At 39.8% G+C, this 23,574-nt stretch overlaps 1 long non-coding RNA gene and 1 other non-coding gene across 2 annotated transcripts; one reads left to right on the top strand and one right to left on the bottom strand.

Moving 5' to 3' along the window:
- Positions 1–970: 970 nt before the first annotated feature.
- LOC144308037 (uncharacterized) lies at positions 971–16,623 on the bottom strand. Its single transcript, XR_013374688.1, has 4 exons — positions 16,437–16,623; positions 16,255–16,317; positions 8,313–8,394; positions 971–1,168 (listed from the first exon to the last, which is right to left on the bottom strand). It is a non-coding gene; the product is annotated as an uncharacterized LOC144308037 (long non-coding RNA).
- A 1,733-nt stretch (positions 16,624–18,356) lies between these two features.
- Positions 18,357–18,463, top strand: LOC144309374 (U6 spliceosomal RNA). Its single transcript, XR_013375390.1, has one exon. It is a non-coding gene; the product is annotated as a U6 spliceosomal RNA (small nuclear RNA).
- Positions 18,464–23,574: the final 5,111 nt, after the last annotated feature.

Raw genomic sequence — 23,574 nt, forward strand, 5'->3', positions numbered from 1 at the left:
CTTTCCCATCAGTATTCATAGTGAGGCACTGGAACAGGGACTCTTGCATTACCATAGTGCTATGTCCCCTTTTACTATTAGTCTCTGAATGTAAGAGGAAGGGTTTGTAGGCATTGTCTACTTTATCTCTGATGGGAGTAAACTTGCCTAAGACTACAGAGCAAATTCATGGCTTAGTGAGGGCTATATCTTAGATCTCCTGATGTCCTACTTTGTGCTTTTTCTTGTATACTACAGTGTGCCTGTTGTGTGAGCTCAGACAGCACACATGGGTGGCATGGTTTACAGAAGACCTCTGGTTTTTATGTACATGGTTACATATGTGCACATATGACGTGTGTGTAGTGCATAGAAGAGGGGCTGTCAGATACCTCATGCATTTTAACAATCATTGTTACACATAATAACTATTATATCTTAACTATCATTATCATAATTGATAATATTTTATATATATGTAAGTTCATATGAGGGCCTTGAGACTCAGTAGCCCACTCTTCTTAGTTCACTGATCAAAGTTTATAGAATTCTTTCATGTCTCTCAAATCCTTATAACAATCTCATAGGGATCAACATTATTGTTAATGTTGTTATTATTATTATCCCAACCCATAGATAAAATAATAGGTTTAGAAAAGTTGAACGGGTGGACCAAGACAGAGGTAAATCAGTGATGGAGCTGAGCTGACCAAAGCCAGTGCCCATACTTCTACACCAGAGCCTCCTTCCCAAGACCTGCAGAAAAGATATTAAAGGGGGCATAATTCCTAGGTAAGCATTAGACCTGCAAGATCAGATTCAGGGAAAAAGGGGAGCTTGTGTGCAAGCATCACATGCTTGGTAGTATGAGCTGAGGACAATGACAACAAGACTTTACTTGTTGACCAGTTCTGTTAGGACCAGCCATGCTCACGAGAGTGCCTCTTTTCTTTTTCTTTCTTTTTAAAAAAGATTTTATTTATTCATTCATCAGAGATACAGAGAGAGAGAGAGGCGGAGACACAGGCAGAAGGAGAAGCAGGCTCCATGCAGGGAGCCCGACGTGGGACTCGATCCCGGGATCAGGCCCTGGGATGAACGTAGTGCTAAACCGCTGAGCCAACCTGGGCTGCTCAAGAGTGCCTCTTTTCATCTCAGTTCCTTTCCATGTATGTTCAAGAAATTCCATCTAAATAAAATTAACAAAAATAATGAATTCAGATCAACATGAGAGGCCCAGCTTTGCTATGAGGACATAATATAGCAATGTATTTGAGAAACAGAAGGTGGAAGAAAGGAGAGAGGGAACATGAGAAAGGGAGGGAGAGAGACATGAAAGTATTTGACAGGTAAGATCTGAACATATAAAATATAGAGGTAAAAAGCAAGCAGCTGTGTAAGAACAAAGGAATATTCTGCTGTTCCTTATTCTGCTTGCTGCCCAGACTCTTCAATTGCAGCTTCTACTAAATAATAATGTGGGCTCTCTCTTTGCTCCCAGCTCAAAGAGAATGATAAAGCAGCAAAACACTCAAAGGTACAGTACAGCCACAGATAAAAAAAAAAATTGATGACACGGAAATCAGCCCCATCCCATAACACACACACTTCGGCAACCCCTCCTGGAGAAGTGAATGATAGTGAATATAATGAACAAAGAAGAAAAAGACCTTTGAGCTAAGATGAGGAGAGGAGCCTTTATTTGGTTCCCTAATGGGGTGTTTTGATGCTTGCTAATGTCTATAGTGCTCAATTTTACAGCAGAAAGTTGGAGTGGAAGTAGAGGCTAGTTAGTTCAGTGTCTCAGTTCTCAATAAGACACAGCTATCTTAGGTGTGAAAGTCATACATCAGATACAGTAAGACATTAATTTCTAGGTTTTTTAGCAGATAATAAAAGTTGAAGAAGAAGTTAGACCCTGGGTTCTACCCATTTTGGGGAAGACATGAAATGGCCAAATTAAATTCTAGTTTTTAGAAAGGAAGAAATGATGGATTCATTGTATGAAACACAGAATGGCAAACTTGATGTCAGTCTTAGACAATGATTCTAGAAATGCTATTAAAGGATAGTTTAAAATCTCAAGAAGTGTTAGGTCTGATCAGTAGGAGGCAACACAGTTTTGCTGAGAAGTCATGTAATGCAAATTTCATTCATTTAATTAGTTGAGTGATGGATCTGGGGAATGTACCATACGATATACATATGTGGCTGTCATCTAGGGCTTTAGCATGATTTCCCATGATATATTTGTGGAAAGTGTGACGATCTGTAGTCTCACTCATATAGTTATGTCAATTAGCAGTTTGTTGAAGTGATATAACAAAAATGTATCCGTACAGATTTGGACACTATTAATATAATGATTTCTAGTAACAAGCTATAGGGTTCTATCCTCAACCTTGGTCTGTTAAACATTTTTATTCATGACTTGGTTGAAGTCATAAAAAACAGGCCCATAAGATTTATAAAGGGATATTACAATGGAAGCCAGAATTATGATTCTGCAAATTTTGACAGATTTGGTAGATGGGCAGAATCTGCAAGGTGAAATTTTATAAATGTAGCATAAAAGACTAGGAAGATTGCTAGAACTCATACAGCAATTCGGCAATGTGGCAGGATACAAAATCAATACTCAGAAGTCAGTGGCATTTCTATACACTAACAACGAGACTGAAGAAAGAGAAATTAAGGACTCAATCCCATTTACAACTGCACCCAAAACCATAAGATACCTAGGAATATACCTAACCAAAGAGGTAAGGGATCTATACCCTAAAAACTACAAAACACTTCTTTTTTAATAAAGATTTTATTTATTTATTCATGAGAGACAGAGAGAGAGAGAGGCAGAAACACAGGCAGAGGGAGAAGCAGGCTCCATACTGGGAGCCTGACATGGGACTCGATCCCAGATCTCCAGGATCACACCCCAGGCTGAAGGTGGCACTAAACCGCTGGGCCACCAGGGCTGCCCTACAAAACTCTTCTGAAAGAAATTGAGGAAGACACAAAGAGATGGAAAAATATTCCATGCTCATGGATTGGAAGAATTAATTAATTATTTAATTAATATTGTGAAAATGTCTATGCTACCCAGGGCATTGTACACATTTAATGCAATCCCTATCAAAATACCATGGACTTTCTTCAGAGAGTTGGAGCAAATCATCTTAAGATTTGTGTGGAATCAGAAAAGACCCCGAATAGCAAGGGGAATATTGAAAAAGAAAACCAGAGCTGGGGGCATCACAATGCTGGATTTCAAGTTGTACCACAAAGCTATGATCATCAAGACAGTGTGGTACTGGCACAAAAACAGACACATAGATCAATGGAACAAATAGAGAACCCAGAAATGGGTCCTCAATTCTATGGTCAACTAATATTTGACAAAGCAGGAACGACTATCCACTGGAAAAAGGACAGTCTCTTCAATAAATGGTGCTGGGAAAAGTGGACGGCCACCTGCAGAAGAAGGAAACTATACCATTCTCTTACACCACACACAAACATAAACTCAAAATCTTTGGAAGCTCTAAATGTGAGTCTAGAATCCATCAAAATCCTAGAGGAGAACATAGACAACACCCTTTTTGAACTTGGCCACAGTAACTTCTTGCAAGATTCATCTATGAAGGCAAGGGAAACAAAAGCAAAAATGAATTACTAGGACTTCATTAAGATAAAAAGCTTCTGCCCAGCAGAAGAAACAGTCAACAAAACTAAAAGACAACCTACAGAATGGGAGAAGATATTTGCAAATGACCTATCAGACAAAGGGCTTGTATCCAAGATCTATAAAGAACTTATTAAACTCAACAGCAAAGAAACAAACAATCCAATCATGAAATGGGCAAAAGACATGAACAGAAATCTCACAGAGGAAGACATAGACATGGCCAACAAGCACATGAGAAAATGCTCCGCCATCACTGGCCATGAGGGAAATACAAATCAAAACCACAATGAGATACCACTTCACATCTTGAGAATGGTGAAAATTAACAAGACAGGAAACAACAAATGTTGGAGAGGATGTGGAGAAGGGGGAACTCTCTTTCACTGTTGGTGGGAATGTGAAATGGTACAGCCACTCTGGAAAACTGTGTGGAGGTTCCTCAAAGAGTTAAAAATAGAACTGCCCTATGACCCAGCAATTGCACTGCTGGGGATTTACCCCAAAGATACAGATGCAGTGAAACGGCAGGACACCTGCACCCCATGTTTATAGCAGCAATGTCCACAATAGCCAAACTGTGGAAGGAGCCTTGGTGTCCATCGAAAGATGAATGGATAAAGAAGATGTGGTATATATATCTATATATCTATACATCCATATATCTATATATCTATATCTATGCACACACACACAATGGAATGTTAGCCATTAGAAAAGATGAATACCCATCATTTGCTTCGATGTGAATGGAACTAGAGGGCATTATGCTGAGTGAAGTAAGTCAATCGTAGAAGGACAGTCATTATATGGTTTCACTCATATGGGGAATATAAGAAATAGTGAAAGGGATTAAAGGGGAAAGGAGAGAAAATGAGTGGGAAAAATCAGAGAGGGTGACAGAACATGAGAGACTCCTAACTATGAGAAATGAACAAGGGGTAGTGGAAGGGGAGGTGGACAGGGGGATGGGGTGACTGGGTGACAGGCACTGAGGGAGTTCCTTGACGGGTTGAGCATTGGGTGTTACACTATATTTTGGCAAATTGAACTTCAATTATATATATGACTGTGGGGGAAATTCCAAGAAACTGATTGCCCAAATATGGAGTATGGCATAGCAGAGCTCATATAAAGAAGGCTTAGGGGCTTTAATATTCAATGAGCTCAAAGGTAAATTAGCTATGAGACATGTCTATGTGTTTGTTTTAAATATATTTTGTTAAATTAAAGTAGACATGCAGTGTTATATTACTTTCAAGTGTACTACATAGTGATTCAACAATTCTATATATAGAATATTATACTAATATTAATATATTAATGCTAGTACATTCTATAATATATAGAATTATAATTCTATAAATTATTCATTGTTAACCATAAGTGTAGTTACCCTCTGTCACCATATAAAGTTATTACAATATTTTTTACTATATTCCTTATGTTGTACTTTTCATCCCTGTAACTTATTTATTTTATAACCAGAAGTGTTTACCTTTTAACTCCCTTCACATATTTTTGCCTGTGAGTGTGTATTTTTTGTGACACATTAATATGGTGGTTCACACACTTGGCTTCCCAGGCTGCAACTCAGATCAACTGCATAGGAATCTGTGGGGGTAGGGCCTAGAAATAAGTATATTTAAATCTCCCCAGGTGATTCCAATGGGAAACCAAAGTTGAGAACCATTGCGATAATAGAATGTGAGACAAGTGATAATCCAATTGTAATGTGTATTGTTCTAACTAGTGTGTTTCACTTAGTCTTGGACAATACCTTTTACAAACTGGAACCCATTGGGAGCAGTGTTACTCAGACTGTAAGGGGGCTTGCAGTCATACAAACTATGCCATCAGGAACTGCTGAAGGAACTGAGTGTGAGCAATCTCAGGGAAGACATAGAAGTTGTCCTCAAATGAGTGTGCCAGAGAGATCACCGTTATTCTATTTGGCTCCAGAGATGAGAACTAGAACCAAGAAGATGAAGTAAAATGGAGGCAAATTTTAATTCAGTGAAAGGAATAATATTCTATGAGGGCTATCTAAAGATGTAATAGGCTGCCTCAGAAAGAAATGATTGCCCTATAATTTGGGAACTCCAAATCCTATGGCTGCTTAACCAGTTGGTGAGAGTATGGAGAAGTCTTGTGTTATTCAAGATTCTTTTTGTGGCATATAACAGAAGCCCAATTCAAAAAACTCAAAAATAGAGTCAGTTGTATCATATAACAGGGAACTGACTTCAGTGAGGGCTGATTTAAGGGATCAGTTGATATCATCAGGCTCTTTTTTGCCATTTATTTTGGGCCCTGTTTGTCTTTGCTTTCCTTTATTCTACATTTAGGCTCCCACCACATGGTGTCCTGGCAACCCCAGTAGAGAGAGAAAATATCTTCTGATACTTCTTAAAAGAGAAACACTGATTCTAAATGGACCCATGTTGTCAGAAAGAGGGTCTTTGTGTGTGTGTGTGTGTGTGTGTGTGTGTGTATAGGACAGGGGAACTGGTGCATGAATCAGAGTCTTGGCACTGGATAGAGTTGAATAAGTGAAGATCCCTCTTAGTTCTGGGTTTTTAATATTTTTGACACCATGGCCAGAATGTAGCAATAAGTATAGACTACTGAGCTCATCAAATATAATCTTTTCTGTAGTCAGGCCCATCTGTTTCTCATGTTCTTCCCCATTCACAGCTTTGCTTGTGTTGCTTAATCTTTCTAAAAAGACCTCCACTTACTACTCTTTAACCCATAGTTCAAGACTTGTCTCAAGTTTTGCGTCTTCCTCTGTTGTAGCAGTTCCAGACCACCCTGATCTGCACCCCTTTGAACTACTACAGTACTCTTCACAATTACATATTTCCTGATGTCATGCCTTGAATTTTTTCTGTTTTTCAATGAGTTAGTCATACAAATTGTGACTGTATTATAACCAAATTGAGAAGTAGGGTCAATGCCTTTTCCTTGTTTATTCTTCCTGTGCTTAACATAGAGTTGAGAATATTATATGGGCTTGTTCATTCAAATTACTGATTGATGGTCATTTTTAAAATATAGCCATCCCTTTACTACTATGTGTGAAATCTCTGTCTTGCAACTAGTAATGGATTAAATGGCAAAGATGGGAGCATTGCCATCAGAGGCCTTCTGGAGAAATAATTTTACACTACTGAAGAGGGCATTGTAACTCTTTCCTACTGGCACAAGCTCTGCTCCATGCTCATGCTGCCAAGCTGGTTTCCTTGCTTTTGGACTTTAGGAATGGGTAGGTTTCCTGATTAGGACCTTCTTTTTTAAGATTTTATTTATTTATTCAGGAGAGACACAGAAAGAGAGGTAGAGAGACACAGGCAGAGGGAGAATCAGGCTCTATGCAAGGAGCCCAATGTGGGACTCAATCCCAGTACTCTAGGATCACACCTTGAGCTGAAGGCAGACATGCTTAACTGCTGAGCCACCCAGGCATCCCTGGTTAGGACCTTCAATCACTCACTCATTACAGAATAATTTATTAATCACCAGTGTTATTCTAAGGTCTGTTCTAGTTATGGGGGATATATAGAATCTCAGTTCTAAGGAGCTTGCAGGGAGAAACAGAAAAACAAAATTAGATAATTATAATATAGCATAATGGGGTTCCAATTCTGGATTAGATGAAATAAGCATACTCTACCCTCCAGTGTTGTATATAGCTATAAAGCCTGAACAGAATGAATAGAACATCGAATAGTCTGAAAAGTAAATAGTAGCAGATTGGGAGGAAAAAACAGAAATCACACTATCGCTGAACTGGTGAGTATGCCACTTAAAAAATTTTGCTATACTCTGGCCCGAACTCAGCATACCAGAATCCAGTTAAGTGGCCATCAGTGAGCAGACAGAGCTCTAGGAGAAGTGATCTAATTCTGGCTCAAGAATGGAAAAGCGGGGGCAGCCCAGGTGGTTTAGCATCACCTTCATTCAGCCCAGGGCCTGATCCTGGAGTCTCCGGATTGAGTCCCACATCGGGCTCCCTGCATGGAGCCTGCTTCTCCCTCTGCCTGTGTCTCTGCCTCTTTCTCTCATCTCTCATGAATAAATAAATAAAATCTTTAAAAAAAGAATGGAAAAGGGAACTACTAACACTTAGTGTGGAAATCTTCCACTTTTTTAAAAACTCTTTTCTGTTTTCTTGTGCTCTGACTCCCAAGAAATTCTGTGGAAATAGTGGGCAGCAGTTGATAATTGAAGGCTGCAGGGGCTAAGTCTTTGAGGACAGAGTATTCTCTTTTCTTTTTGGTGGATCTGTAGTTATAAGAGGGTTGGGCCAGTTTCCATTGCTTCTTTCCTCTTTCTGTACCCTATTGCTTGGACCTAAACAAGGGCACATTGCAAAAGTGAATAGCAGAGTAGGATAACTAAACCTCAGCTTTCAGTCCAGAGGACTGAACAAAAAGAGCCTCAGGGAACCAGAAAGTTCTGAGGAGATCACAGAAAGGGAGAAGCTTGGGAAAGTGACCTTATAAAGTTGTTTATGAACTCTAGAGCTCAACCCTGAGTGAACATGTCTGGGTTAGACCCTATTTAGCAGACTAAAGTCTTCAAGAACTAAACAGACCACAACCTAGATCCCAGACTATTCACTAAAAGGCAGACATGTGAAACATACCTGGATAGTGCTGTAAAGGCTTTGAAAATGGAATGGACTTTGGAACCACAACCCACAGAAGTTGGATCAGAACGCTGACTGCCTGCTAAAACAAAACCATCAGTATCAGCATTCTTCATAGGGTTTAAACAATTTTCAAGATCTGGTAAGGCAGCATTTAAATTATCCAGGATATAATCCAAAATTATTAAGCATATAAAGAATTAGAAATGTCTTAACTCACATGAGAAAAGACAATCAACAGATGTAATCCTAGATGACAGATGTTGGAATTATATGAAAAAATTTTAAAGCAACTATTATAAAAATACACCAATAAGCAAGGGCAAAATCCTTGAAAGAAATGGAAAAATTGAAAGCCCCAGCAAAAAAATAAAAATATATAAACAATCACCAAATGAAAGCTAGGAAAACTTAAAGCATGGCAGCCGGCTTCTGTCATGGCAAATGATTCCAAAGGGAGACACAGAAAACCAAGATGGAAGCCACAGTCTTTTTTATAACTTAATCTCAGAAGTGATATACCATCACTTCTATCCTATTTGTTAGAAGTGAGTCATTAAGTCCAGGCCATACTCAAAGGGAAGCGAATTAAACTTCACTTCTTGAAGTGGGAAAGTATCAAAAAATTTGTGGACATATTTTTAAAACCACCACAAGGGAGGGGGAGGAGCAAGATGGCGGAAGAGTAGGGTCTCCAAATCACCTGTCTCCACCAAATTACCTAGAAAACCTTCCAATCATCCTGAAAATCTATGAATTCGGCCTGAGAATTAAAGAGAGACCAGCTGGAACGCTACAGTGAGAAGAGTTCGCGCATCTATCAAGGTAGGAAGACGGGGGAAAAGAAGTAAAGAAACAAAGGCCCCCGAGGGGGAGGGGCCCCGCTAGGAGCCGGGCTGAGGCCGGGGCGAGTGTCCCCAGGACAGGAGAGCCCCGTCCCGGAGGGGCAGGAGCTGCACCGACCTTCCCGGGCAGAAAGGGGCTCCAGGGAGTTGGAGCAGGACCCAGGAGGGCGAGGATGCCCTCGGGTTCCCTGAGACAGTAACAGAGCAACTGCGCGCCCAGGAGAGTGCGCCGAGCTCCCTAAGGGCTGCAGCGCGCACGGCGGGACCCGGAGCAGCTCGGAGGGGCTCGGGCGGCGGCTCCGCGGAGGGGGTTGCGCGGCCCGGGAGCGCGAATCCACCAGCGCAGGCTCCGGAGCACAGGGCGCCGGGACACAGCCCAGGATCCCGCCTACCCCGGGACAGGCAGAGGCCGGGAGGGCCCAGGACAGCAAGGACGCTCCTGCCCCGAGCTGAGCAGATCAGCGGCCCCGCCCCGGAGCCTCCAGGCCCTGCAGACGGAGTTCCTGCCGGAGCTGAATCCAGGTTTCCAGAGCTGCCCCGCCACTGGGGCTGTTCCTCCTGCGGCCTCACGGGATAAACAACCCCCACTGAGCCCTGCACCAGGCAGGGGCACAGCAGCTCCCCCAACTGCTAACACCTGAAAATCAGCACAACAGGCCCCTCCCCCAGAACACCAGCTAGACTGACAACTTCCAGGAGGAGCCAAGGGACTTAAAGTACACAGAATCAGAAGATACTCCCCCGTGGTTCTTTTTTTTGTTTTGTTTTGTTTTGTTTGTTTTTGTTTTGTTTTGATTTTTGATTTGTTTCCTTCCCCCACCCCCTTTTTTTTCTCCTTTTTCTTTCTCTTTTTCTTCTCTCTTTTTTTTTCGTTTTTTTCTTCCCTTTTTTTTTTCTCTTTTCTTTCCTTCTTTCTCTCCTCTCTTTTTCTCTTATTCCCAGTACAACTTGCTTTTGGCCACTCTGCACTGAGCAAAATGACTAGAAGGAAAACCTCACCTCAAAAGAAAGAATCAGAAACAGTCCTCTCTCCCACAGAGTTACAAAATCTGGATTACAATTCAATGTCAGAAAGCCAATTCAGAAGCACTATTATACAGCTACTGGTGGCTCTAGAAAAAAGTATAAAGGACTCAAGAGACTTCATGACTGCAGAATTTAGAGCTAATCAGGCAGAAATTAAAAATCAATTGAATGAGATGCAATCCAAACTAGAAGTCCTAACGACGAGGGTTAACGAGGTGGAAGAACGAGTGAGTGACATAGAAGACAAGTTGATAGCAAAGAGGGAAACTGAGGAAAAAAGAGACAAACAATTAAAATACCATGAGGATAGATTAAGGGAAATAAACGACAGCCTGAGAAAGAAAAACCTACGTTTAATTGGGGTTCCCGAGGGCGCCGAAAGGGCCAGAGGGCCAGAATATGTATTTGAACAAATTCTAGCTGAAAACTTTCCTAACCTGGGAAGGGAAACAGGCATTCAGATCCAGGAAATAGAGAGATCCCCCCCTAAAATCAATAAAAACCGTTCAACACCTCGACATTTAATAGTGAAGCTTGCCAATTCCAAAGATAAAGAGAAGATCCTTAAAGCAGCAAGAGACAAGAAATCCCTGACTTTTATGGGGAGGAGTATTAGGGTAACAGCAGACCTCTCCACAGAGACCTGGCAGGCCAGAAAGGGCTGGCAGGATATATTCAGGGTCCTAAATGAAAAGAACATGCAACCAAGAATACTTTATCCAGCAAGGCTCTCATTCAAAATGGAAGGAGAGATAAAGAGCTTCCAAGACAGGCAGCAACTAAAAGAATATGTGACCTCCAAACCAGCTCTGCAAGAAATTTTAAGGGGGCCTCTTAAAATTCCCCTTTAAGAAGAAGTTCAGTGGAACAGTCCACAACAACAAGGACTGAATAGATCTCATGATGACACTAAACTCATATCTCTCAATAGTAACTCTGAATGTGAACGGGCTTAATGACCCCATCAAAAGGCGCAGGGTTTCAGACTGGATAAAAAAGCAGGACCCATCTATTTGCTGTCTACAAGAGACTCATTTTAGACAGAAGGACACCTACAGCCTGAAAATAAAAGGTTGGAGAACCATGTACCATTCGAATGGTCCTCAAAAGAAAGCAGGGGTAGCCATCCTTATATCAGATAAACTAAAATTTACCCCAAAGACTGTAGTGAGAGATGAAGAGGGACACTATATCATACTTAAAGGATCTATTCAACAAGAGGACTTAACAATCCTCAATATATATGCCCCGAATGTGGGACCTGCCAAATATATCAATCAATTATTAACCAAAGTGAAGAAATACTTAGATAATAATACACTTATTCTTGGTGACTTCAATCTAGCTCTTTCTATACTCGATAGGTCTTCTAAGCACAACATCTCCAAAGAAACGAGAGCTTTAAATGATACACTGGACCAGATGGATTTCACAGATATCGACAGAACTTTACATCCAAACTCAACTGAATACACATTCTTCTCAAGCGCACATGGAACTTTCTCCAGAATAGACCACATATTGGGTCACAAATCGGGTCTGAACCGATACCAAAAGATTGGGATTATCCCCTGCATATTCTCAGACCATAATGCCTTGAAATTAGAACTAAATCACAACAAGAAGTTTGGAAGGACCTCAAACACGTGGAGGTTAAGGACCATCCTGCTAAAAGATAAAAGGGTCAACCAGGAAATTAAAGAAGAATTAAAAAGATTCATGGAAACTAATGAGAATGAAGATACAACCGTTCAAAATCTTTGGGATGCAGCAAAAGCAGTCCTAAGGGGGAAATACATCGCAATACAAGCATCCATTCAAAAACTGGAAAGAACTCAAATACAAAAGCTAACCTTACACATAAAGGAGCTAGAGAAAAAACAGCAAATAGATCCTACACCCAAGAGAAGAAGGGAGTTAATAAAGATTCGAGCAGAACTCAACGAAATCGAGACCAGAAGAACTGTGGAACAGATCAACAAAACCAGGAGTTGGTTCTTTGAAAGAATTAACAAGATAGATAAACCATTAGCCAGCCTTATTAAAAAGAAGAGAGAGAAGACTCAAATTAATAAAATCATGAATGAGAAAGGAGAGATCACTACCAACACCAAGGAAATACAAACGATTTTAAAAACATATTATGAACAGCTATACGCCAATAAATTAGGCAATCTAGAAGAAATGGACGCATTCCTGGAAAGCCACAAACTACCAAAACTGGAACAGGAAGAAACAGAAAACCTGAACAGGCCAATAACCAGGGAGGAAATTGAAGCAGTCATCAAAAACCTCCCAAGACACAAGAGTCCAGGGCCAGATGGCTTCCCAGGGGAATTTTATCAAACGTTTAAAGAAGAAACCATACCTATTCTCCTAAAGCTGTTTGGAAAGATAGAAAGAGATGGAGTACTTCCAAATTCGTTCTATGAGGCCAGCATCACCTTAATTCCAAAACCAGACAAAGACCCCACCAAAAAGGAGAATTACAGACCAATATCCCTGATGAACATGGATGCAAAAATTCTCAACAAGATACTGGCCAATAGGATCCAACAGTACATTAAGAAAATTATGCACCATGACCAAGTAGGATTTAGCCCTGGGACACAAGGCTGGTTCAACACCCGTAAAACAATCAATGTGATTCATCATATCAGCAAGAGAAAAACCAAGAACCATATGATCCTCTCATTGGATGCAGAGAAAGCATTTGACAAAATACAGCATCCATTCCTGATCAAAACTCTTCAGAGTGTGGGGATAGAGGGAACATTCCTCGACATCTTAAAAGCCATCTATGAAAAGCCCACAGCAAATATCATTCTCAATGGGGAAGCACTGGGAGCCTTTCCCCTAAGATCAGGAACAAGACAGGGATGTCCACTCTCACCACTGCTGTTCAACATAGTACTGGAAGTCCTAGCCTCAGCAATCAGACAACAAAAAGACATTAAAGGCATTCAAATTGGCAAAGAAGAAGTCAAACTCTCCCTCTTCGCAGATGACATGATACTCTACATAGAAAACCCAAAAGTCTCCACCCCAAGATTGCTAGAACTCATACAGCAATTCGGTAGCATGGCAGGATACAAAATCAATGCCCAGAAGTCAGTGGCATTTCTATACACTAACAATGAGACTGAAGAAAGAGAAATTAAGGAGTCAATCCCATTTACAATTGCACCCAAAAGCATAAGATACCTAGGAATAAACCTAACCAAAGATGTAAAGGATCTATACCCTCAAAACTATAGAACACTTCTGAAAGAAATTGAGGAAGACACAAAGAGATGGAAAAATATTCCATGCTCATGGATTGGCAGAATTAATATTGTGAAAATGTCAATGTTACCCAGGGCAATATACACGTTTAATGCAATCCCTATCAAAATACCATGGACTTTCTTCAGAGAGTTAGAACAAATTATTTTAAGATTTGTGTGGAATCAGAAAAGACCCCGAATAGCCAGGGGAATTTTAAAAAAGAAAACCATATCTGGGGGCATCGCAATGCCAGATTTCAGGTTGTACTACAAAGCTGTGGTCATCAAGACAGTGTGGTACTGGCACAAAAACAGACACATAGATCAGTGGAACAGAATAGAGAATCCAGAAGTGGACCCTGAACTTTATGGGCAACTAATATTCGATAAAGGAGGAAAGACTATCCATTGGAAGAAAGACAGTCTCTTCAATAAATGGTGCTGGGAAAATTGGACATCCACATGCAGAAGAATGAAACTAGACCACTCTCTTTCACCATACACAAAGATAAACTCAAAATGGATGAAAGATCTAAATGTGAGACAAGATTCCATCAAAATCCTAGAGAAGAACACAGGCAACACCCTTTTTGAACTCGACCATAGTAACTTCTTGCAAGATACATCCATGAAGGCAAAAGAAACAAAAGCAAAAATGAACTATTGGGACTTCATCAAGATAAGAAGCTTTTGCACAGCAAAGGATACAGTCAACAAAACTCAAAGACAACCTACAGAATGGGAGGAGATATTTGCAAATGACATATCATATAAAGGGCTAGTTTACAAGATCTATAAAGAACTTCTTAAACTCAACACCAAAGAAACAAACAATCCAATCATGAAATGGGCAAAAGACATGAACAGAAATCTCACAGAGGAAGACATAGACATGGCCAACATGCACATGAGAAAATGCTCTGCATCACTTGCCATCAAGGAAATACAAATCAAAACCACAATGAGATACCACCCAAAAAAAAAAAAACAAAAAACAAAAAAACAAAAAACAATGAGACACCACCCTACACCAGTGAGAATGGGGAAAATTAACAAGGCAGGAAACAACAAATGTTGGAGAGGATGTGGAGAAAAGGGAACCCTCATACACTGTTGGTGGGAATGTGAACTGGTGCAGCCACTCTGGAAAACTGTGTGGAGGTTCCTCAATCAGTTAAAAATATACCTGCCCTACGACCCAGCAATTGCACTGTTGGGGATTTACCCCAAAGATACAAATGCAATGAAACGCCGGGACACCTGCACCCCGATGTTTATAGCAGCAATGGCCACGATAGCCAAACTGTGGAAGGAGCCTCGGTGTCCATCGAAAGATGAATGGATAAAGAAGATGTGGTTTATGTATACAATGGAATATTTCTCAGCCGTTAGAAATGACAAATACCCACCATTTGCTTCAACGTGGATGGAACTGGAGGGTATTATGCTGAGTGAAGTAAGTCAGTCGGAGAAGGACAAACATTATATGTTCTCATTCATTTGGGGAATATAAATAATAGTGAAAGGGAATATAAGGGAAGGGGGAAGAAATGTGTGGGAAATATCAGAAAGGGAGACAGAACGTAAAGACTGCTAACTCTGGGAAATGAACTAGGGGTGGTGGAAGGGGAGGAGGGCGGGGGGTGGGAGTGAATGGGTGACGGGCACTGGGGGTTATTCTGTATGTTAGTAAATTGAACACCAATAAAAAATAAATTAAAAAAAAAAAACCACCACAAGGGGAAGAAAGATTATTCTAGGAGGGGGGAATTAGATATGCAAAAGCAACAAAATGAGGCAAAGAATGAAAAGAAAAGCAAAGAATTAAAAATGAACACTGGGGCTGTTTCTGTCTCTATTTACTTCAGTTGGACTTATTAAGTATTGGTTGGTGTAAAGGTTCTCTGAATGTCAGATAATCCCCCAGACTTCTACGTACCTATCTTGTCTATTTGGGGAAGGCAGCGGGTCCAAGTCAGTGCCTTCACAGTAGGAGATAAATAGAACCTGCAGCCCCCATAGTATTTTGTTTTAGGATCTTTGAATAAAAGGGAGAATATAAAAAGATACTTTCTTTTAGTTGTAGGTGTATGCCTTTACAGTAGCATGGAAAGGTAGCCTGGAATTTTAATTGGAGGCTTATTTTCCTTGATAATACTCCATTCTGCCACTGTTTTCCATCTTCTTAGTACCTAAATCATTGTAAGTCAGTTCTGCTATAATGTCTGTTTTGAAAACTTGAGTTTGTTCCAATGTGGTTGATATATTAGGGAACAATTTGAGCATGACATGAATTTTGTGTTTGCTTGAGCATGATTCCGTCAACAAGAAATATTAGGTGAATGCAGAAAACTACACCCAGCTGAACTGAGTGGTTTGGTAATACACAAAACACACCCTTAAACATCTACTAGCCATAGCCATTCACATTTAGTGTTACAACTTTCCATCTGATTTCAGATAACATTCCTTCCACCACTTCACAATAACTCATAACCTGCTATGCCTACATTTACAAGCAAACTTTAGGTGTTTTCAAGGTGAAGTTCCATATTTATTGTAGTATTTATGTATTTCTTAACCATTAACATGTGTAAAACTGTGCTGCCTTTCCTATCTGGTTTTTAACATGCTACTGATATTTTTTATTGTTGTTCCTCTAACCCCATTTTTCCCATAAGCCCTGTGGTTTTCATTGTGCAATTTTGCATAGTGCAGTAATTTTAAAAGGATATGCCATATTATAGCAGAAATGACTGAATATATATTTATATATTATATATATTATATATATTAACTTACCTAGGACAGTGTATTTGGGTGGACTTAGCAAACAATGAAAATCAAGTCAGTGAAGATTCTGTGCTGCAGAGGCAAAAAGAAAAAGAAGAGAAACACTGAAGTACAGTGGAGATGCTTAACTTTGGTGGTGGACCATTCAGAGTCTCTATCTAAAGACTCCTCTGGTGGATTTCCATACTAACAGTTATTTGGTGTTCTGGCTTCAGGATCTTCTGTTTTTCTGACCTTGAGCTTCCTCTTCCACAGCAAGCAGTTCAGTTTCTTTGGATTATGTTGCAGTGAATAGGGTAGTGAGACATTGTCAAAATATTTGGACGTTATGCTCTTGCTTCTCTGACCTTGAGCAAGGCTAGTAGTTCCTGCCAATTTCATATGCCCTCTCAGGACACATCTTTAAGACCTGCTAGGGACTCTTGACTTTGGATCTGTGGCACCTGTTGCTAAGGTGGTCATAAGTTCCAAAGTGGTCCGGGGCATTTGTAATACAGAACCTCCTTCTCTTGGTACTTGGACTACATTCAAATCCATGGGAGGAGGCAGGAGTAAGTTTAATTCTTTACTCCTCTTTCTCTTCCTTTTCCTCATTATTCTTTCTCTTCTTCATCTTTATTGAGGCAGTGCCATGTAGTAGTTGAGGATTTGGGCTCTGGGCCTACCCTGTAATGGTTGTATGACCTTAGGTCACATATTTAACTTTTCTGCACTTCTATTCCTTCATCTTTAAATTGCGATGATAACAAAACCTACCTTATAGGCTTGTTGTGATGAATGAATGAGATAATCCATGACAAGTACCGAGAACTGGGTTAGCAGATTTACACACATGTTCTTAATTGATACCTAAAGTCTAAGGAGATTATATCCATTTAGAATCAAGTGGAGATTTAAAAAAGTGGTTCTGAGGTATTAAATTCTGTCAGTGGGGAAGTGTAATTGCATTTATCCACAATTCTTCAGGAATCAGCTATTGAATAAAAAAGGCACAGGTGTGATTACAGTTTCTATTAATGAAGCTTATAAGCATTCTTTCATTAACTACTGCTCATACTCTTAGGGCCAAGGCTGCCAATATGAAGATGCTTCTTTTTTTTTCTTTTTAAATATTTTATTTATTTATTCATGATAGTCACAGAGAGAGAGAGGCAGCGACATAGGCAGAGGGAGAAGCAGGCTCCATGCAGGGAGCTCGACGTGGGATTCGATCCCGGGTCTCGAGGATCATGCCCTGGGCCAAAGGCAGGTGCTAAACTGCTGCGCCACCCAGGGATCCCCTATGAAGATGCTTCTATATTAACTTGAGTAAAGAGTGAATATTGAGGTTACATAACTGTAACAACAGAAACATTTTAGGCTGGCCCACTAGTATATTAAATGAAATGTTAAATGAGACTGTAATCTAACCTAGGGCAGAAATTTTGTCTTCTATCTCATCAACATCTACTATAGTGGTTTTCATACATAGGTGATTTTGTCCCCCCAGGGGACATTTGGCGATGTCTGGAGTCATTTTTGTTTGTCACAACTGGGGAGGAGGCAGCTGCTACTGGAATCTAATGGTTAGAGGCCAGGAATGCTGCTAAACATCTTACAGTGCACTGGACAGTCCCCCACAACATTTATCTTACCTGAAATGTCAATAGTCCTGGGGTCAAACCCTGCTCTAATGCAATGCCTAAATACAAGGGACTTTGTAGCCTCCTGATAAATGTGTATTGAATTAATGATTGAAGTTTGGGGAACAAAAATGTGATTTGGTAGCAGACACATGTTTGGCAGACAATCTTATGAAGGAGTGGTAGAGAAAAACTGGCACTTAGCTAATTGGTGTCAGCATGATACAAAAACTACTGTTTGCCCTGTTCAGGCATCCAGTAAGATTGGTCTGTGCCTGGTTCATATGGTTGCTAAATATTTTGAATAACATCCCTGGAAGGTGGTATATTTTTTAGAAGTTATAGATAATTGCTTCTGGAGATAAGTTGTCTTAGAAACTACAGAAAGAGTGAACAGATTGAGTTTGCCTTTGGGAAGTAAACAGGAGATGGGACAGAGTAGCTGTGAATAAATCACACTGTTATGGTAAGGATAGAAAATGTTTACCAGTGCTCGCTTCGGCAGCACATATACTAAAATTGGAACGATACAGAGAAGATTAGCATGGCCCCTGCGCAAGGATGACATGCAAATTCATGAAGCGTTCCATATTTAAAAGAAAAGAAAAGAAAAAGTTTTACCATCCTGGTGAAAGAGTGAAAATCAGAGCAATTTATTCCATAGTCCTCCATCTAAATCAAGGCAACAGTTTCCCAAATAGAGAGTTAGTGGGGGAAAAGTGAAAAGTGGAATAAAACAAAGTAGTTTCATGATAAAGGAAAACAGGTTATTTTCTGTAATGGGACATTGTCTTAGTCTGTCCAGGCTGCTATAAAAGAATACCATAGACTGGGTGACGTATGAACAACAGATTTGTTTCTCACAGTTCTGAAGGCTGGGATGTCAAGGTCAAGCACTGGCAGATTCAGTGTCTATGAGGGCATACTTTCTGGTTCATAAATAGCTATCTTCTCACTGTGTCTTCATGTGGTAGAAGGGGCAAGGGAATTCTCTGGTGTCTCTTTAACAAGAGCATTAATCCCATTCACATGGGCTCCACCCTCATGTCCTAATCACCTTGCAAAGGCTCCGCCTGATCATACCATCACATTGGAGGTTACGGTTTCAACATATGAATTGCGGTGGGGGGGCATAAACATTTGGTCTAGCAGGCATCTCTGAGAAATTTTAAGAGTAGCCCAAGAGAACATGGGAGACCCCTCAAAGGTAACTGATTAAATAAACAAAGGTATAGCCTTATTATGGAATACTATGTAACAGTTAAAAAGAGTAAGATAACTGTGTATTTACTAACATGAAAAATCTCTAAGGCATATTGTCAAGAAGAAAAAGCAAGCAAAAATTACACTATAACAGTTTGAAACTATTTCTTTAAAAAAAATCCCTCAAAACAGCTTTGTGAACTCAGATGTATAAAGGAACCAAGATGAATAGGAAAAGGCTTTGAGGGATATAGACCAAATTGATCATAGTGGTTCTCTCTAGGTGGGGGAATAGAATAGGGAGTCAGTGGTCAAGGGGCCCTTTTATTTTATGTGTACCAATTGCATTTTTACAAGAATGTATCCATGTAGTACTTGTATAATTAAAAATATACACAGTGGGAAAACAGAAAATCAATAGACATAGTGCAGATATGCAGAAGAATTTTGGGGTCATTTTTGCTTCAAAGAAGGATTTACTACCAGATTGCTGTAAACAGCAACCTTGACTCACAAGCATTTGTTGCCTGCTGCTTTAGGGTAGGGAATGAGGCCTAGCAGCCAGCTAGGCCCAATGCTAAATAAGGATAGAGAGGAGTAATTAGGATGTATGACATGACCCTTAGAGTTTTGTTTTTTTTTTAACCAGGTTTGTTAGTGTTGGTTGCCTGTCCAACCTTTTATTTTAGCTCCAGAGCCCTCAGATAGTTCCTGTAGCCTGTATCTTACAGCATTTACAGACCCTGAAAACCTAGCGTCTTCAGGAAATGTCCTCACTTTGCCTTATCATTCTGCTCCTTAGTTAAGTCCTGTGCAAAGGAACTTGAGTGAGAAGGCTGGGACATGTGCAGGAGGGGCCATCCTGTGGCCTGGGCCAGAGTGTACTAGGCTCCTGTTGGACTGGCTCAGTGGTTTGTGTTCTTGCTTACCTCGTAGAAAACAAAAAAGCCTTGAAATTCAGAAGTTAGCTTAGTAATTAACTAAAAAATATTGAGGATTTTCTTCACCTCAGTGTACATAAATAAAAAGAATCTACTATCCATGTCTTAATAAGTTACTCATATGTTTTAAAATAATCTCCTAAAGAGCTCCCTCAGCAGTGACCTATTAGACCATGTCACATTTATTGTGTTAGCAAAATAAGTCCTTTTCTCACAATGTTGGGTTGAAGTCCTTTAATGTTTCAGCTGGGGACATAAGTACAACTAATTTTATGTGCCTGGGCCTTACCCAGGAAGGATGGGACTGTCTCATTGGGCAGACTGGTTGGTATGGCTTGGGACTGAGAGATACCGTCAGGTGATTGGCCCTGAGCTCTCGGGACTCCTTAATAAACCACTCAACTTCGGGAAACTTGACACTCATGTGAGAAACTAGGGCTACATTTCCCTCTCACTTGTCTCTTTTGCCTGTACCTGGCCTCACAGTCTTCCTGATCAACTTTCACTTATCTTTGATTTGCCTAGGGAAATAGGATTTAGTAGACAAAGATGGGAGGGGGTGGGCTTAGATCTGTTTATAGAGGGTATAGATTTTCATCTGCTTTGTTCATTGATGTATTTTAAATACATACAGCAGTTCCTGTTACATAGTAGTTGTCCAACAAATATTTGTTGAATGAACAAGTGAAATTATAAACTATATATACTATAATGTCCAGTGTGTTTTAGTAACAGCAAAGAGGTCAATGTGAATACAATTTAGTTGAACAGGGAAAAGAATGAAAGAAAGTGAAATCAGGGAAGTATGTAAAGGTCAGTTCATGTAGGATCTTTTAAGCTGTGGTACAGACTTCGGATTTTTATTCTAAGCATGATGAGAATCATTTTGGAGGGTTTTGAGCAGTTACGTGACATAACAATAGCTAAAATTTATGGTTCCAGGTACTAAGCTAAGTGTGTTGGGTGTATCAACTAATGTAATCTTCAAGCATATCTATAATATAGCTACTAATACTATCTTTGTTGTAAGGATGAGAGAAAGTTACATAGAGATTAAATTTCTTAGCTAAGGTCATACAGCTAGAAAGTGATGGATCTAGAATTTTAACTATAGCAGTCTAGCTCCAGACTTGCACTCCTACTCTGCATTATACTGCCTTTTTATATATCATGTCAATGATCTGATTTATATTTTAAATGGCTCCCTCTGGTTGCTTTGCTTAGAGCAGACCATAGGAAGACAGAAGTAGAGGTAAGGTAGTTAGGAAGCTGTTGGAGTAGACATGGCAACAAATAATGGCTTGGTAGAAGAGATGAAGAGGAGGCAGATTTTGAATTTATTTCAAAGTCAGCAGATTTGAAGAGGAGATAGAATCTGCATTTATTTTGAAGGCAGTTTACTGACAGACTGGATGTGGGGGGTATGAGAGAAAGAAGAAAGTCAAGGATGATATGAAGATTTGAAGGTAATATATAAATGACTTTTAAAAAGATTTAGTTGTTTTGTTTTTTAAAGATTTATTTATTTATTTATTCATAAGAGACAAACAGAGAGAGAGGCAGAGACAGAGGCAGAGGGAAAAGCAGGGTCCTTGAGGGGAGCCAGATGCAGGACTCAATCCTCAGACCCAAGATCATGCCCTGAGCCAGAGACAGACACTCAACCACTGAGCCACCCAGGTGTCCTAAGATTTAGTTATTATTGACATAGAAATCTCCTGGTGTGTTTGGAAGCACTTTCTTTATTTTTTAAAGGTCTTATTTATTTATTTGAGAAAGAGAGCACAAGTAAGAATAAGGGTAGAAGGAGAGAGGGAATGGGAGAGATAAGCAGACTCCCTGCTGAGCAGGGAGACCCACGCAGGGCTTGATCCCAGGACCCTGAGATCATGACCTGAACCTAGGGCAGCTGCTTAAACAATTGAGTCACCCAGGCTTACTTTCTTTAAAGTGAACACCAATGGAGGCAAGAATTAGCTAGTTCTTAATGACAATGGAAACCCCATGGTGACTGAGCTTAGTGTTGTGTTTCATGCTTAATCGTCCATATGTAAATTGACTGTTTTGGAAGTGGTACATTCCTCTCTTTTCCAGTGGTCTTCTGAGCCTTGAATATTTCTCTCTCACATTGGATGGTAGTATTTTTTAAAGATTTATTTATTTATTTATTTATTTATTCATTCATGAGAGAGGCAGAGACACAAGGCAGAGGGAGAAGCAGGCTCCCTGCAGGGAGCCTGATGAAGGACTCGATTCTGGAACTCTGGGATCACATCCTGAGCTGAAGGCAGCCGCTCAACCACTGAGCCACCCAGGCATCCATGGATGGTAGTATTCTTAAGGAATTCTCAATAGCTTCTCCTGTCACTGTCTCCCCTTACCTGGTTCAGAATTTTTGAGAAAGGTTAAGTTAGCTCCATTAGCGGTATAGTGTTTGGAGTGCTGTGTCCTGTGAGTCAATGATGGTTCAGGACTACTGTTCCTACTACCCCAACTTTGTCACACTACGGTTAGGCCCATATTTCAAGTCTTCTTTGCTCTCTGGGTTGACTATATTCTTTGTTTCCTCCAGTTTTGGGGTCTCTTCAACCCAACTTTGGCATCTGAGTTTAACTGCATCCAACAGAATCCACTTTACTCCCAAACTTTAAACTTTTCTTCTCCCTTAACTTGGTCTTAGAACCTTGCCTAATGATGTATACCTTTAATAAACTATTACGGAAGCTACATTCACAGTGATGTGCAATCATCACCATCTATCCATTTCCAGAATGTCTTCGTCTTCCCAGATCAAAATTCTGTACCAATTAAACATTATTTCCCCATTCCACTTTCCCACAAGTCTCTGGCAACTACTATTCTACTTTCTTTGTTTATGAATTTGACTATAATAGTTATCTCATATAAGTAAAATCATACAATATTTGTCCTTTTGTGTCTTATTTTGTTTAGTATAATGCCTTCAAATTTCATCCATGTTATAACCTGTGTCAGAATTCCTTCATTTTAAAGGCTGGATAATATTCCATTGTATGGATATATTACATTTTGTTTATCCATTTATCATTGGCTATTATTAATAACGTTGCTATGAATATAGGTGTACAAATATCTGTTTGAGCCTCTGCTTCCAATTCTTGTGGGTATATATCCAGGAGTAGAATTGCTGAATCATATGGTAATTCTATTTTTATTTTTTTTAGGAGTAACCATATCATTTTAACAGCAGTTATACTATCTATATTTCCACCAGTAATACACAAGTGTTCCAATTTCTCCACATCCTCACCAACACTTGTTATTTTCTACTTTTTTAATTTACAGGCATCCTGATAGGTGGGATGCAGTATCTCACTGTGGTTTTGACTTGCATTTCCCTAATAATTAGTAATGCTGAGCATCTTTTCATGTGCTTATTGGCCATCTGTATGTCTTCTTTAGAGAAAGGTTCAAGTCCTTTTCCTATTTTTTAATTGGGTTTATATTTTTGCTGTTGGATTTTCAAACTTTTAAAAATTTTAGGACTCTGTGTTCAAATGAAATATTTCAGGAAAGCTCAATAC

The sequence above is a fragment of the Canis aureus genome, chromosome X (genome assembly GCF_053574225.1).
Source record: "Canis aureus isolate CA01 chromosome X, VMU_Caureus_v.1.0, whole genome shotgun sequence".
NCBI lineage: Eukaryota > Metazoa > Chordata > Mammalia > Carnivora > Canidae > Canis > Canis aureus.